Raw genomic sequence first — 14,937 nt, forward strand, 5'->3', positions numbered from 1 at the left:
GCTATCCCCCACGGGGAGAAGAATTTAGAGATACTCTGGCCATTAGGCCACACTGGCTTGGGGGCACACTATAGAGACTCTGGCCGCTAGGCTGTGCTACCCGACCCGGGGAAGAGGGTGTAGAGAGACTCTGGCCATTGGGCCATACAGCCCTGACTACCGGGGAGGTAGTAAGACGGATGCAGATGCAGGGAGGCGGGGTAAACCTTGCTCCCTCCCCCTTGAATCAAAGGGGTTGATGAGATACAAAACCCGCCACACCCCTCTTCTCATCCTGTGGTAGGTGTAGCCCCACTTTCCCTAACTCTGACCCATGGCTCTCCCTTGCTTTGCAGGATCTCCATACGGTCTTGACAGACCTCCTGGATGCCATGCTAGGGAACTTGTCTGTCTGTCTCTTCCTGGTAAGCTGTTCAGGAATTAGGAGTTCAGGAAGGATGGGACCAGCCTCAACACCGAGCATTGTCCCAATCTAGAGAGACAATGACAAATTGTGACCTGCAGAATACAAGCATCATCCTGGGGGCAACAATCCCCTTCTAAAGCTCTGGGATCAATGAATCAGATATTCCACCCCACACACAATGTCTCAGCCCCCTGGGTTTGGGGTGGGTCTCATTAACACAGTACATACACCTGCCCTTTGATCCTGAGCTGCCTCCTTAACTACTGGATCGTGTTCAGGGTGTTGCAAGAGAGAGCCAGGGCCATTAGGAGTGGCACGGCCCTGCTCAGATTCACCATCACCCTCCCTGAATTTGACGCAAGTGGCCCAGCTTCCTGACTCCAGGCGTAGGCGGGCTGGCTCCAACTGGCTGTAGGATCTGCTGCTGCAGGGGCTGTGGGTTAGAAGTGTTCCTCTTGGGGAGGCAGAGTCAGAGCAGGGAATGAGCTGGGCTTGAGTCAAGTTCTTCTTATCGTGGTTAAGTGGTGACTGGGCTTTTAAGGGGACCATGCTCCAGATTCATGCCTGGAGCAGCTGGGGAAGCAAATCCTCCTGGAGGGCCCTGCCCACATCCCTGTGCTCCAGGCTGTCTTGCAGGTAGAGAAAATTAAGGGTTTAGCTCTAGCTCCTATCTTGTAGTATCTCCCGCAGAGCGGCTGAGGGGAAGGAGGGGGGACTGGGAGCTGACAGGAAAATGCTGATGGAGTTCCCTCTCCCTCTCCCTTCCATTAGAACTCAGCAGAATTCCCCAGGCTGGGTCACCATGTGGCACAGCTAGCTCTGTTCATCAGTGACCCAGGCAAGGACCTTAGCCAGCAGGCCAGGGAGGGGGTTTACCAGCTCTACCAGCTGCTGCTGCACCAGAGGGGTAAGGAACCCAGCTGGGAAATGGCACCCGACAGAAGAGTGAGACTGGGACCCCAGCCAATTTCTCTCAGGCTGACCCCGGCTGGAGGATGAGTCTCTGTCTGTCTCTTTCTGTGTTCTACACCCATCCCCTGCAATTGTTGGGCCAGGCACGCAGCGAGGACTCTGCCCACCGTGCAGCCACCAATGAGACTGGAAGGACAGAAGCACTGCAACCAGAATGCCAAATGTGTGTGTGTCTCTCTTTCCCAGGGCTTACCATCCAGGAGGCTGAAGACCTGTTGTGCTGGGACTGGCACCAGGACATCAGGCTCCTGGGCTACAGGAACACAGCCAGGGTGGGGGAGGTAAGGACACTTTGCCAGGGCATGTGACAGCTCAGGGAGTGGGAGTGGCTAGGTCCTCTGCAGTGGCTGCCTTCTGGGGCCACTAGACAGAGATGCCGTTCTAGCCCCAGGATTTGGAGCTTGGCTCTGGGCAATCTGCTAATGCCTCACATCCTGTTGGTTTTAGGTCTTCAGCAAGGTCTTCTCGGAGGGGCAGAGAAGATTCTTCCTCCGGACCGAGGGCAGTGCTGGCCATCCACGACCCCCTGCTGTGTCAGCCAGGCTGGGCTGCTCCTCATCTACTCCCACCTGGGGGAAGCCTAGCATGGGGGACAAGGTAAGCAGCTGCATTAGACTCAGGCGATTGGAGCGTGGCCTTGGCTTCATTCCTATCGTCATTCGCTGGCCTGGCAGCAAGGAGCCTAATGGGGAATGAGAGTGAGAGCAGGTGCTACTGAGAAGGGAGATGAATTCACCTCCATGAGCAGGAGGGAGCCAACTTGTCCCTGGAGCAGCTCCAACACAGCTCTTTAGCAAGGCTAATTAATGAGAAGCATTACCTCCTCACAGCCTTTTATGTTCTTAGGGCACGGTGCTTTTGCCCTTGGGAAGGGCAGCAGAGTCCTGTAAGTGCCCTCTGTGAGCCAGTCCTGTCCCACAGGGCCACACACAGTTCCCAGTGGCCTAGGGGCCGTGTCACCCGAGCCACCACCAAGTTGCTCCCATCACTGGAAGCCTGGGAGGCCAAGGATTGATGGGTGATGTTGACTGACCAGGCAGGGCTGAGGCACATGGGTCGGGGGAAGCTTGTCCTGCTGGCAGGGCTGGGCCCCCTCTAGAGAGAACTGGAGGATTCAATCAGCAGGGGCTGATGATCTGCTCCATTCACCAGGACTGCCATCCTGCAGCTTCAGCATTAGTCACTGGGGTGACTTGGGGAAAGGTCTCAACCTCCCCACACCCCACTTCACTGCTGCCAGAATCCCTCCTGCTAGAGCCCCCTCCCTGCCCAACCTGGGTGGGGGTGGGGGTGGAGGAGAGGATTCTGAGAACTTGAGCTGTGGGTTGGAGGTGGAACAGCTGTCAAGGGCACTGAGTGGGAGGTGGCAGGTGCTCACCCTACAAGGAGGAGGGGTTGGCACTGGAGGTCACTAGAAAGGAGAAGACGACTCCATTCTGGGGGTCAGGAGGTGAATCCATCCCTCAGAGGTGGGCAGGTGCTAGGTGGAAATGCTGCTGGTTCCAGGTGCCCCTAATTGCCCCTGATTCCTCAGGGCATTTGAGTCTTTGACAGGTTGTTCTCCTTCCCTTGCAGCAGGAGGACATCACGGCCAAAGTGATGTGCCAGGTGCCTGAGACACTGCAGGGGCTGTGCTTCTGAGGCCACCAGGAACTCCTGCCCACTCCCTGCTGCAGGTACTGCTCTGGCTCACTGTAAGTGGGGGGCTAGTGGAAGGGGAAATGGAGCCCCCTGGCACTCACTAAAAGGGAAAGTGGTGGATTCTCCATCTCTTTATGTCATTTAATGAAAACTAGATGCCTTTCTGGAATATGTTTGCCCCAAAAGTAGCTATTGTGCTATACAGGAAGCCTGTGATATGCAGGGGGTTGAGATTAGATGCTCTAATGGTCTCTTCTGGCAATAAAGTCTATGAACATTGGAAAAACTGAGTGTAGCATTGGGAGCAGCCTCTGATGTTTTACTATCTAGCCGGCTTGCTTCCTGGAGTGAACACTCATTGAGTGGGGTGATCCACAGGGAGTAGCTCAAACCTTGAAAGTGTCTGGCCAGCAGCAGGACATTAGCACTTCAGGGGAGGGGTGGGTGTGGCAGTGACATCACAAAGGCCTTTTGCAGGACCCCAGCCTATTGGTCAAAGGTGGTGACCTCACAGAGATGCTGACATCAGCCAGGCAGGACAGGGGCGCAGGGCTAGGGAAACCTCGGAGACCCCCGTGGCTCTGCTTCAGCAAGTCTCCTACTTGAGGTCTCTCTTTGAGGACTTAGAGAGTATTAAGGTTCACATACGTGAGCGTGAGGAGGAACCTCTTTCGAGTTTTCTCTTTTCCTTTTACTGACTTTACTAGAAAACAGACGTCCCTGTTTAAAAGGTAAGAGCCTCTGAGAGTCTGGAATCTTCTCAGTCTGATGCATCTGGTGCCAGCTGAATTCTAGGCATGGAAAACACTAGTTTAAGGTGGCAGAATTTTATTCAATGTACAAAATTCAAGATGTGATGGTTAGTTTGAAAGTCAGGGCTCTTGGGTCCTACTCCCAACTCTGCCACTGACTGGCTGTGTGATGACCTAAGACAAGTCAATTCTCCTTTCTTAGCCTTAGCTGCTCCCTCTTTCAAGTAGGGATAACTCCGCTCCAACCTACTTCCCCCTCGGTGGAGGATGAGGATCCATTGGAGAGTGGCACTAGGAGCAGTGCATAATATGAGGGGTCCTATCACGGGTGGGGGTGGAGGAGAGGTTTCTGAGAACTTGAGCTGTGGGTTGGAGGTGGAACAGCTGTCAAAGGCAGTGAGGGGGAGATGGCAGGAGCTCACCCTACAAGGAGGGGGTTTGGCAGTGGAAGTCACTAGAAAGGATGACAAGACGTCATTCTGGGGGTCAGGAGGGTGAATCCATCCCTCAGAGGTGGGCAGGTGCTGGGTGGAAATGCTGCTGGTTCCAGGTGCCCTTAATTGCCCCTGATTCCTTGGGGGCATCTGAGTCTCTGACAGGTTCTCGTTCCCTTGCAGCAGGAGGATGTCACGGCCAAAGTGATGGGCCAGTTCCGTATCATCCGGCACTTGCACCAGTCCCTGAGGTGCTGCAGGGGCTGTGCTTCTGAGGACTCCAGCAACTCCTGCTCCCTGCTGCATGTACTGCTCTGGCTCACTGTAAATGGGGAGCTAGTGGAAGGGGAAATGGAGCCCCCTGGTACTCACAGAAACTCTCCCCCCCATGTGGAGCAGGGTCCTTCCCTCTGCCCCCAAAATTCCTTCATCTGGGGCAAGAGCTCTTCCCCTCACTCCCATTCCCCTCCCTCTTTCCTTGGCCTGACCCCCATCCCATTCCCCCTGCTCCCAGGCAGAGCTCTCCCTGCCCCAGATGGTGCAGAAGGGCTTTTGTGTCAGGGAACAGTCCCATGCCCCACTAAAGCTCGGAAAGATTCATTTTTGAGGAGGTGATGGTGGGATAGAGGCTCAGGCCCAGCTTCACCTCCTGCCCTTTATTCTCCCTTTGGCCCTTCTATGGGGTCTCTTGGTGTGAAATGGAAAGAAGCCGCCTCCCCGGCTGTGTTCTATGCCCTGGGATCTGGCACAGCCTCCCAGATGGGCGGATCCTGCACCTGAGCCACCTCGGAGCAGTGAGGACAGGTAACCTCGTCCCATCAAACCAAGCAGTGCTGGGTCTCAAAGAGGCTGAGATGGAAGAGCCCCCTCCCTCGTGGCGGTAAGAGCCATTTACTCCTCAGGGCATGCGGGGCTCCTGGGGGAGAAATAGAATTTCCAGTGCATAGCCTGGCTGGGAGCTTTGCCTGTCCCTGGATCCCAGTCCTGGGACAGAGATGTCTTCATCAACGTGCCACCCTTGTTTTGTTCCTAGCAAGAGTCTCCCCAGAGACGTCCTTAAACCTGGACTCCTAAAAGCGTTTCTGGCAGGAGGTTCCAGCCCCTCAGGCATGAAGAGAGCATTATGCAATCTTGTTCACATGGCATCTCCGCTCCCCAGGTCCACTTCCCACAGCAGAACAAATGAACCCTTCAAGTCCCAGAGACCCAACTCTTTGACCTCCTTCCAATCAGCAATGGGGGTTCTCCAGCCCCCTCACCACAGCTGTCAGCTTCTGAATGATGAAGGGCCTGAATGTCAGTCGTCATAACAAGAAAACTCCAGTTCCATGCAGTAGGGCTTGTGTGTACTCAGCCCCTCTAGAAACCAGGTCTGAAATGGGGAGCAAGAACCCCAGCCCAGTAACAGTAGGAGTGGGCAGAGCACGCCTGTACCAGGGTGCTTTCCTCTGGGCTGCAGAGCCTGGAACCTAGCCAAACTGATTACAGAATGAGCCCTACCTGAGAAGGACCATGTACCTCCCCCTAAAGAGCCAGACTTCAGCAGTGATAAAACCCAGCTGGGCTATGAGAATGAGAACTAGATGGGAAGTTCAGAGCAGCAAGGAAAGCCTAGAGGAACTTGAGAAGAGAGGTAGGAAGTGCCCCGGGAAACTTGCAGCAAAGAGAAAGGAGCAGACCGAGCTGTTGGATAGAGGGTCCTGGGCTGCTACCAATGTCAGGGTGGGGCTGGGTTCCCCTACTGGCCCCAAAGAAGGGGGCGTGTACACACAGCCGGAGAGGGTTCCAAGCCCAGAAAGGGGGTTGCAGGCTGAGCAGGAGCCCCAGCGATGGCAGAAGGACTTCTTTCTGTGGGAAGACCTCTTTGGACTTTTAGTGTGAGACAACCTGGGCTCCAGAAGGGTGGACTAAAGGTGGTGACCGGGCCAGAGGCTGAGTTACCAGGCAGAGAAACTGCCATGGTGCTGGAGCGCCCATCGATGGGGGACGCTTGATTTCATGACTGGACAAAAAGAGCAGATGTGGACAGCATGCCTGGGCTGTGCTGAGAAGGTTAGCCCAGGAGAGCAGGGCATGAGAAAGTATACAAGCGTGGCCTAATGCCAAAATAGGGACAAATATTCTTTGTTTTGGGTGCAGAGAACAGGCCATATCTAAAGACACAGTCTGCTTAGGAAATTGCAGAGTGGGAAAAGGAGGGGCTAGAACCCAAAGAAGGTAGAAAGAAAAGAGAAGGTGTCCTCTGGCACAAACCCATGAGACAGGCAAAGTGGAGGTGGCAGGGATGGCCGTGGACGTTGCAGACCCTCCACCAACACACCCTGTCGGGTGCTGCAGGGAGGTGGAGGACGAAATGGTTGGCACAGAGATGAAGCAGACTGAAGTAGGGACAAACACAAGGGTGGAGCAGTCCATGGTGGGTTCTCAGACCCTGAAGGAAAAGGTTTGGGGGGGATGCAGTGGCAGTAGCAAAAAGGCTACAGAAGAAGCTAATGGCTTCAGAACAGGCTCTGCAAGCAGCTGTTAATGAGACTGAGTGGCTGCAGGAAGAGCATTGGGATACTGCAGAAGAGAAGGGTCGCCTCTTTAATTCTGGTGAGCGAGCTGGCAGGGGAGCTGGAGACGCCGAGTGCCCAGGCTGTACAAGTGCGCAGCTGGTGACAGCGACGAGATGGCAAGGGATGAAGCTTGGACAAGAGTAGAACTTGCCCCTGGTTTGGGCTGGATTTAAGGAGGAGGGGGGTATATGACAGGGTGGCTTGACCTATGGGCTGCAAAGCCTGGAGCTGGGCCAAATTGATTACAAAGTGAGCCCCACCTGAGGGGAAACCAGGGAAAACCACAGGAAAAGTAAAGGAGCAGGCCTAGCAGTTCAGTACAGGGCCTTGGGCCAGAATCTAGAGTCCAGGGCAGGAGTGGGTTCTCCCACCATCCCCAAGGAAGAGGATGTACAAGGTCATGGAAAGGGCTAGCAAGCCCAGCAAGGGCAGGCCGAGCCAATGGCAGGCTGAGGAAGTGCCCCCAAGAAGGCGGAAGGTCTTGTTTCTGTTAAGACATTTTCGGACTTTTTGTTTGGGATGAGCGTGACCCAGGAAGGAGTGGACTGAAGGATGGTCACCTGGCTGAAGGGCTAAGTTCCCAGCCAACAAACTGCCAGCGCGACTATTGGCGGCGGTGCTAGCCCAGCAAGAAAGCTGTAACACCAGGCCAGGCCCTAGCGGTGAGTGAACTCTGGTACAAGCCTGCTTCCATTATGGAAACAGACTGATATTGGAGAGTGGTGGGGAGAATAGGGAGATGGGAGGGGCTGCTCAGGCTGGGGTCGGGAGGAAGCTGTGGGGCTGGGAGGGGATTAGAGATGAACTTACTGGATATTTACAGAAATTGTTAGGTTTGCTGCCTCCAAAGGGCCAGGGCACATCTCAGCCTATTAGGTAGGCTGGAGACTCTCACTTCACTTGAACACACAGCACTGAGGTACTTTGGGAAGTGTAGTAACAAAGAACAGAGATTTAAGTGATACTAAGCAAGAGAAAGAGACAAGTTTTGTTACAAACAAAACACGCTTCATAGTGACAAAAACTGATAACAAGTCACAATCTTTGCCTCAGAAGTTTCCAGACTAACATCAAGTTACCAGCATCTCCAGCCCTCTGGGTAATAGAAGGGGAGCAAAAGACATTTGAGTTCTCCATCATGTAAGGAAGAGAGGGAACACCACCCAAAGTCCATTGTCTGTGGTGCAAGAGCCAGGAAAGCTTCCTGGGGTGCAGATTCAGTTCCCCGGTGTGCTCCCCAAGCTGCTGCGTGTTAGCTTGGTTGCTTTGTTTACCTTCAGTGTCAATGTACTTTCATTGTCTATGGCTTACAAAGCTTGACCCAGACAGATAAATCCACATTCCTGTCTCTAAGCCAAACTTGTTTATAAAGTCTGATCCCAAATCATATTTTAAGAAGCTGTGGATGTGGAAGTACGTGTCCTGTAGATCGAGGGCAGCATACCAGTCCCCAGGATCCAGGGAGGGGATGATGGAGGCCAGGGAGACCATGTGGAATTTGAGCTTTGCCATGTGCTGGTTTAGGCCCCGTAGGTCCAGTATGGGTCTGAGCCCCCCTTTGGCCTTCAGGATAAGGAAGTAACGGGAGTAGTACCCCTTGCCCATGAACTCCTCGGGCACTGCCTCTATCGTTCCTAGTCCTAGGAGCTGCCCCACCTCCTGCTTGAGCAGAGCTTCGTGTTAGGGGTCTCTCAAGAGGGATGGGAGTGGGGAGTCTTTGGGTGGGGAGGAGGTAAACTGGAGGGTGTAACCCCAGATGATGGTGTTGTGGACTCATTGGTCCGAGGTAATCCACGACCACTCTGGGAGGAAAGCACACAACCGGTTGGAGAAGGGCAGCTTTATTGGGGTTGGATCCCTCACGAGGTGCCCCTGCCTTTTCCCTGCCTGCTTGCCCTTGGAGGGTCCCGGCTGGGGGGCAGGTTGAGACTGCCTCTGAGAGCGTCTCCTATAGTCCCACTGCTTCTTATGGGCGTCCTTGTACTTTGGGAGGGCAACCGGGGTAGAAGTCTGCTGCAGCTTAAATTTAGGTTTTGTTGGAGCCGGGACATATAGACCCAGTGTCTGGAGGATCATGCGGGAGTCCTTCATGCCATGCCATACAACAGCCTTGTATCTGTTTCCTCTGCAAACAGGGCTTTCCCATCAAACAGGAGGTCTTGGATGGAGGACTGCACCTTGCTGGATAGCCCAGAGAGTAAGAGCCATGACACCCATCTCATGGACACCGCTGAGGCCATCAATCGTGCGGCCATGTCCACAGCATCCAAGGCAGCCTGTAGGGAAGCTCGAGCTGCCATTGCCCCTTCCTCCCTGAATGCCCTGAACTCCTTATCACGCTCTTGGAGGGAGTCCTCAAATTTGGGCAGGGAGCCCCACAGATTGAATTCATACAGGCCCAGGAGAGCCTGATGGTTCGCCACTCATAACTGGAAGCTCAAAGATGAATTTTTCTTCCAAAAGAGTCCAGTCTCCGAAAGTCTTTGTTCTTTGAGTGCTTGCTCATATCCATTCCAATTAGGTGTGTGTGCGCCTCGTGCAGGTTCATCGGAAGATTTTTACCCTAGCAACACTCGGTGAGTCGGCTGGGTCGCCTCCTGGAGTGGCGCCGCTATAGCGCCGAATATATACCCCTGCCAACCCAACGGCCCTTCAGTTCCTTCTTACCGCCCGTGTCGGTCGTTGGAACAGTGGAGCGCGGCTTAGCTGACCTCCACTTCCCTAGCTACTCGTAGTTCTCTCGTTAATTCTTGTGTATATAGTTCAGATTTATATAGTTGTAGTTAACTTTATTCATTGGTACTATAGTTAGCGTATATAGTTCACAGGGGTTCGGGGATTATCCCCTTCCCCGCACCCAGTGCCGGGGCCTATGCCCGGTTCACCGGGTTTCAAACCGTGCTCGGCCTGCCACAAGCCGATGCCGACAAGAGATCCCCATGACTCCTGTCTTAAGTGCCTCGGGGAATCTCACCTAACAGATAAGTGCCGCATTTGTAAGGCCTTGAAGCCGAGAACAAAAAAGGAGCGGGACTTTCGTCTCAAGCAGCTCCTGATGGAGGCAGCTCTTACTCCTCCACCCTCGGCACCGAGCGCTGGACAGTCTTCAAGAAGCACTCCCTCAGCACCGGTACCGCCAAGGCCTCTCGGCACCGGCCGTCGCCGGCACCGACGTCCGCTCGGCACCAATCCCTCTCCCCGAGGGGAAGAGGCACAAGACTCCTGCTGCATCCGAGCCGTCTGCTCCGCAGCCCGAGCGCTATACTAAGTCAGACCGCCCGGCACCGATACCTGCCGTGGCACTGACAATATCAGCACCATCGATTCCGGCCACGCAAGAGCCATCGAGTCCGGTGCCTGAAAGCTCCCTGGTGCGAGCCGTGGTTGAGCTCACTATTCCCTCCATGCCAGAGACAATTTCCACAGCGAGGGAGTTGATTGCAATGACAGAGTCTGTGCTGCCTCAACCCCCGGCACCTCCGGTGCGGGTTGTACAGTCGATCGGCAAGCCTGCCTTGATCAGACCACCCTCCGTCAGCACCGCAGAGTGGCACTGTTCACGATCGCGGTCCCGCAGATGTTCTCGGTCCCGTCGCTGATCCGGGTCCCGACACCGCTCGCAGTCCCGGCACCATTCTCCATTTCGGTACCGGTTGTACTCGCGGCACCGGTCAGCGTCCCGTTCGCCAGCCCGGTACACTCGGCACCGATGCAGCTCCCGGCACTGCTCCAGGCACCGTGACTCCCGTAGCCACTCCTGACGTCGAGCCTCGAGATCTCGGTCGACCTCCTGGCACCGCTCCGGTCACAGGTCCCGTTCTCGCTCCCGGTACCGGTATGCCTCCCGGTACCGATCCCCGGTGCCGCATCGAGCGACGTCAGCTAGAGAGGGAGACTCTGCCCAGGGTTTTTCAGCTCCTCCATGGCCATCCAGATATGCATCAGTGTCGTCCCACGCGGGCAGTTCATACGCGCAGGACCATGATTCGGATGTGCCCACCAGAGTCTTCCAAGAGCCCCAGGCCCAGGACCCTGGCCCCCATCAGTGGTCATTCTGGACACCTTGGGCGTACCACCAGGCCCAAGGCGTACCTGTGATCCCATCTCGCTCTGTTCCGTCAGAGCACCGGGTGCCACAGGCTACAGTTAGCCGTCCCCCTCCGACCGGTACGGAGGAAGCCCCAGTTCAGCCACCGGACTCCCAGATCCCACCGGAACAGGAGGTCGTCCAGGAGCACGAGCCCACACAGGACCCACTTGTCCCCGGCCTTTCTTCTTCCTCCTCCCCAGATGAGGCAGTGGCAGGAACATCCTCCTCGGACCCTCCTCCAATCGACTTGAGGGCCCATCAGGACCTCCTGAGACAGGTGGCACTCAATATGAATCTCCAAGTGGAGGAAGTCTCGGAGATAGAGGATCCGGTCATAGACATTCTTTTGGCTGACGCCCCCACTAGAGTGGTCCTACCGTTCATTTGGACAATCCAGGCCAATGCGGATACCATCTGGCAGTCTCCAGCCACTATCCCGCCCATGGGCAGGGGAGTCGAACGCAAGTACATGGTACCCTCCAGGGGGTACGAGTACCTATATGTACATCCTCCCCACTGCTCCCTTGTCGTCCAGTCTGTCAATGAGAGAGAACGCCATGGCCAGCAGGCACCAGCCCCTAAATCGAAGGAGGCTAGGCGAATGGACTTACTGGGCCGTAAGGTGTACTCGGCAGGGGCCCTGCAACTCCGCGTAGCAAACCAGCAAGCCCTGCTTAGCCGCTACAATTACAACACCTGGGTGGCGGTGGGCAAATTTACGGAGCTGGTTCCTCAGGACTCCCGTCAAGAGTTTGCTGCCCTCCTGGAAGAAGGGAAGAAATGGCGAGAACTTCCCTCCAGGCCTCGTTGAATGCAGCTGACTCCGCTGGCCTCGGGTGTTGCCCTGAGGCGCATTTCATGGCTCCAGGTGTTGGGCCTTCTCCCGGAGCTGCAGCATACTATACAAGACTTGCCCTTCGATGGCAAAGGCCTGTACTCCAAAAAAAACTGACTCTAGGCTGCAAAGCCTAAAGGACAGCAGGGTCACTATGCGCTCTCTCGGCATGCACACGCCGGTGACTCAGCGCTGACCCTTCCGTCCCCAGCCTCACAGCCCTTACCCTGCGCCTAGACAAAGACAGGACTTTGCCAGCAGGCATGGCCGAGGCGGTCGTAGGCATCAGTCAGGACCCCAAGGGGACCAAAATCAGGGTCCCTCTAAACCACCAATGGGGCCAAAGCCTAACTTTTGAAGGCACGCCCGAGGACGGTGTACCAGTTATTACCCAGGATCCGTTCCCTCCCTTTTACGACTGCCTCTCCTTTTTCCTCCCTGCGTGGTCCCATCTAACCTCAGATCGTTGGGTCCTACACACGGTGGAACTTGGGTACCGCCTCCAGTTTATTTTGTCCCCCACCTCCCTCCCTCCATCCTCGTCCCTCTTTAGGGACCCCTCTCATGAGCAATTCCTCTTGCAAGAGGTGCAGACGCTCCTCACCATCGGAGCTATAGAGGAGGTACCAAAGGACGAAAGGGGCAAGGGGTTCTACTGCCACTATTTCCTAATCCCCAAGGCAAAGGGAGGTCTCAGACCTATCCTAGACCTGCGGGAACTCAACAAGTTCATGATAAAGCTGAAGTTCCGCCTGGTATCCATGGGGACCGTCATCCCATCCTTGGATCCCGGAGACTGGTATGCCACCCTCGATATGAAGGGCGCGTATTTTCACGTTGCCATTTATCCTCCACACAGAAGGTACCTCCGGTGTGTGGCCAACCGTCGTCATTTCCAGTTTACGGTCCTTTTGTTTGGCCTCTCTACAGCCCCAAGAGTATTCAAAGTGCACGGCTGTAGTCGTCGCCGCCTCCCTCCGCCGCTGTCAGATACACGTTTTTTCCGTATCTAGACGATTAGTTCATTCAGGGGACCTCCGAGGCCCAAGTTACCTGTCCTGGGCATCGTCAAGGACCTATTCCTGGGTCTAGGCCTGATGATCAATATGGAGAAATCCACTCTGGTTCCCACACAGAGAATAGAATTCATGGGGCCATCCTGGACTCCAGTCTCGCCACAGCCTGCTTACCTCAGCCTCGGTTTCAGGCGATGGTAACAATTTTATACAAGGTCTACAGAACTTCGCAACAACTTCGGCTCGCACTTGCCTTGGTCTCCTGGGTCACATGGCTGCCTGCACGTTCGTGACCAAACATGCCAGGCTATGCCTCCGTCCCCTCCAATCGTGGCTCACCTGGGTGTACCACCCAGGCAGAGACAGCATAGACATGATCGTCTCGATCCCCCCGACCATCCTAGGCTCACTCGACTGAGGAATGCCGTTCCATCCGCCCCAGCCCTCGGTGTCCCTGACAATGGACGCATCATCTCTCGGCTGGGGTGCTCACCTCGGTCAGCTTCGCACCCAAGGCCTTTGGTCAGCTCAAGAGCTGGCCTTGCACATCAATGTCCGAGAGCTGAGAGCAGTCCGCCTTGCGTGCCAGGTGTTTCAGCAGCACCTACAAGGCCGTTGTGTTGTCTGTGAACACTGAGACACAACGGCCATGTTTTACATAAACAAGCAGGGAGGAGCACGGTCCTCCCCTCTTTGTCAGGAAGCCATCCACCTCTGGGACTTCTGCATAGCCCAATCGATAGACCTGGTAGCGTCCTTTCCCCCAGGGGTCCGAAACACTCTGGTGGATCGCCTCAGCAGATCCTTCTTGTCGCACGAGTGGTCGATTCGTCCGGAGGTTATCCATTCTGTTTTCCGGAACTGGGGCTTTCCCCACATAGACCTCTTCGCTTCTTGCGAGAACAGGAAATGCCAGATGTTCTGCTCATTCCAAGGCCTCTCCCCGGGCTCAATCTCAGACGCATTTCTGATGCCGTGGATGAGCCAACTGCTGTACGCCTTTCCACCATTCCCACTGGTTCACAGGGTCTTGCTAAAACTCCGCAGGGACAGAGCACACCTGATAATGATCGCTCCAGCGTGGCCCAGGCAGCACTGGTACACCATGTTGCTCGACCTGTCGATAGCCAACCCGATTCCCCTGCCTCTTCACCCAGATCTTATAACGCAGGATCATGGCAGACTTCACCACCCAGACCTGCAATCCCTGCACCTCACAGCATGGCTGCTGCGTGGTTAAACCGATCCGAGTTACATTGCTCTGCCTTGGCACAACAGGTACTCCTGGGTAGTAGGAAACCTTCCACTCGGTTAACATATCTGGCCAAGTGGAAGCGTTTCTCCTGCTGGTGCGAAACGCACAATGTTACTCCCACTGAGGTCCTGATCCATTCCATCTTGGATTACCTCTGGTCTCTCAAACAGCAGGGCCTGGCGGTATCATCATTGAGGGTGCACTTGGCAGCCATCTCTACCTTCCACCCAGGGGAGAGTGGCCGCTCCATATTCTTGCACCCTATGGTTTCTAGGTTCCTCAAGGGCTTGGAGCGCTTATACTCCCAAGTTCACTGCCCCGCCCCAACCTGGGACCTCAACCTGGTTCTAACCAGACTTATGACTGCCCCATTCGAGCTGCTGGCAACCTGCTTGCTGCTATACCTGTCCTGGAAGACAGCTTTCCTCGTAGCCATTACATCGGCCAGACGAGTCTCCGAGCTTCGGGCTCTCACGGTGAACACACCGTATACTGTGTTTCACAAGGACAAGGTGCAGTTGCGGACACATCCAGCCTTCCTCCCTAAAGTGGTTTCGGCCTTTCATATCAACCAGGATATCTTCCTTCCGGTTTCTTTCTGAAGCCACACTCATTGCGAAGGGAGCAACAATTGCACTCCCTAGACGTCCGTAGGGCGCTCGCATTTTATATCGAGCGGACAAAGCCCTTTCGTAAAACGCCCCAACTCTTCGTCGCAGTGGCAGACTGAATGAAGGGCCTACCTGTCTCCTCCCAGAGGATTTCATCTTGGGTGACATCGTGCGTCCGTACCTGCTATGACTTGGCCCATGTTCCATCGAGCCACCTCACTGCACATTCCACCAGGGCTCAGGCTTCTTCTGCTGCCTTCCTGGCTCACGTACCCATCCAGGAGATCTGTCGTGCAGCTACCTGGTCCTCGGTCCACTCTTTTGCCTCACATTATGCACTGGTCCAACAGTCCAGAGATGATGCAGC

At 55.2% G+C, this 14,937-nt stretch overlaps 1 long non-coding RNA gene across 1 annotated transcript; it reads left to right on the forward strand.

Moving 5' to 3' along the window:
* Positions 1 to 2,230: 2,230 nt before the first annotated feature.
* LOC120396979 lies at positions 2,231 to 7,407 on the forward strand. The gene is made up of 3 exons (XR_005593596.1): positions 2,231 to 2,264; positions 2,954 to 3,054; positions 4,389 to 7,407. It is a non-coding gene; the product is annotated as an uncharacterized LOC120396979 (long non-coding RNA).
* The last annotated feature ends 7,530 nt before the right edge of the window (positions 7,408 to 14,937 follow it).

Source organism: Mauremys reevesii, linkage group 2 (assembly GCF_016161935.1).
Source record: "Mauremys reevesii isolate NIE-2019 linkage group 2, ASM1616193v1, whole genome shotgun sequence".
In the NCBI taxonomy this organism is placed as follows: Eukaryota; Metazoa; Chordata; order Testudines; family Geoemydidae; genus Mauremys; species Mauremys reevesii.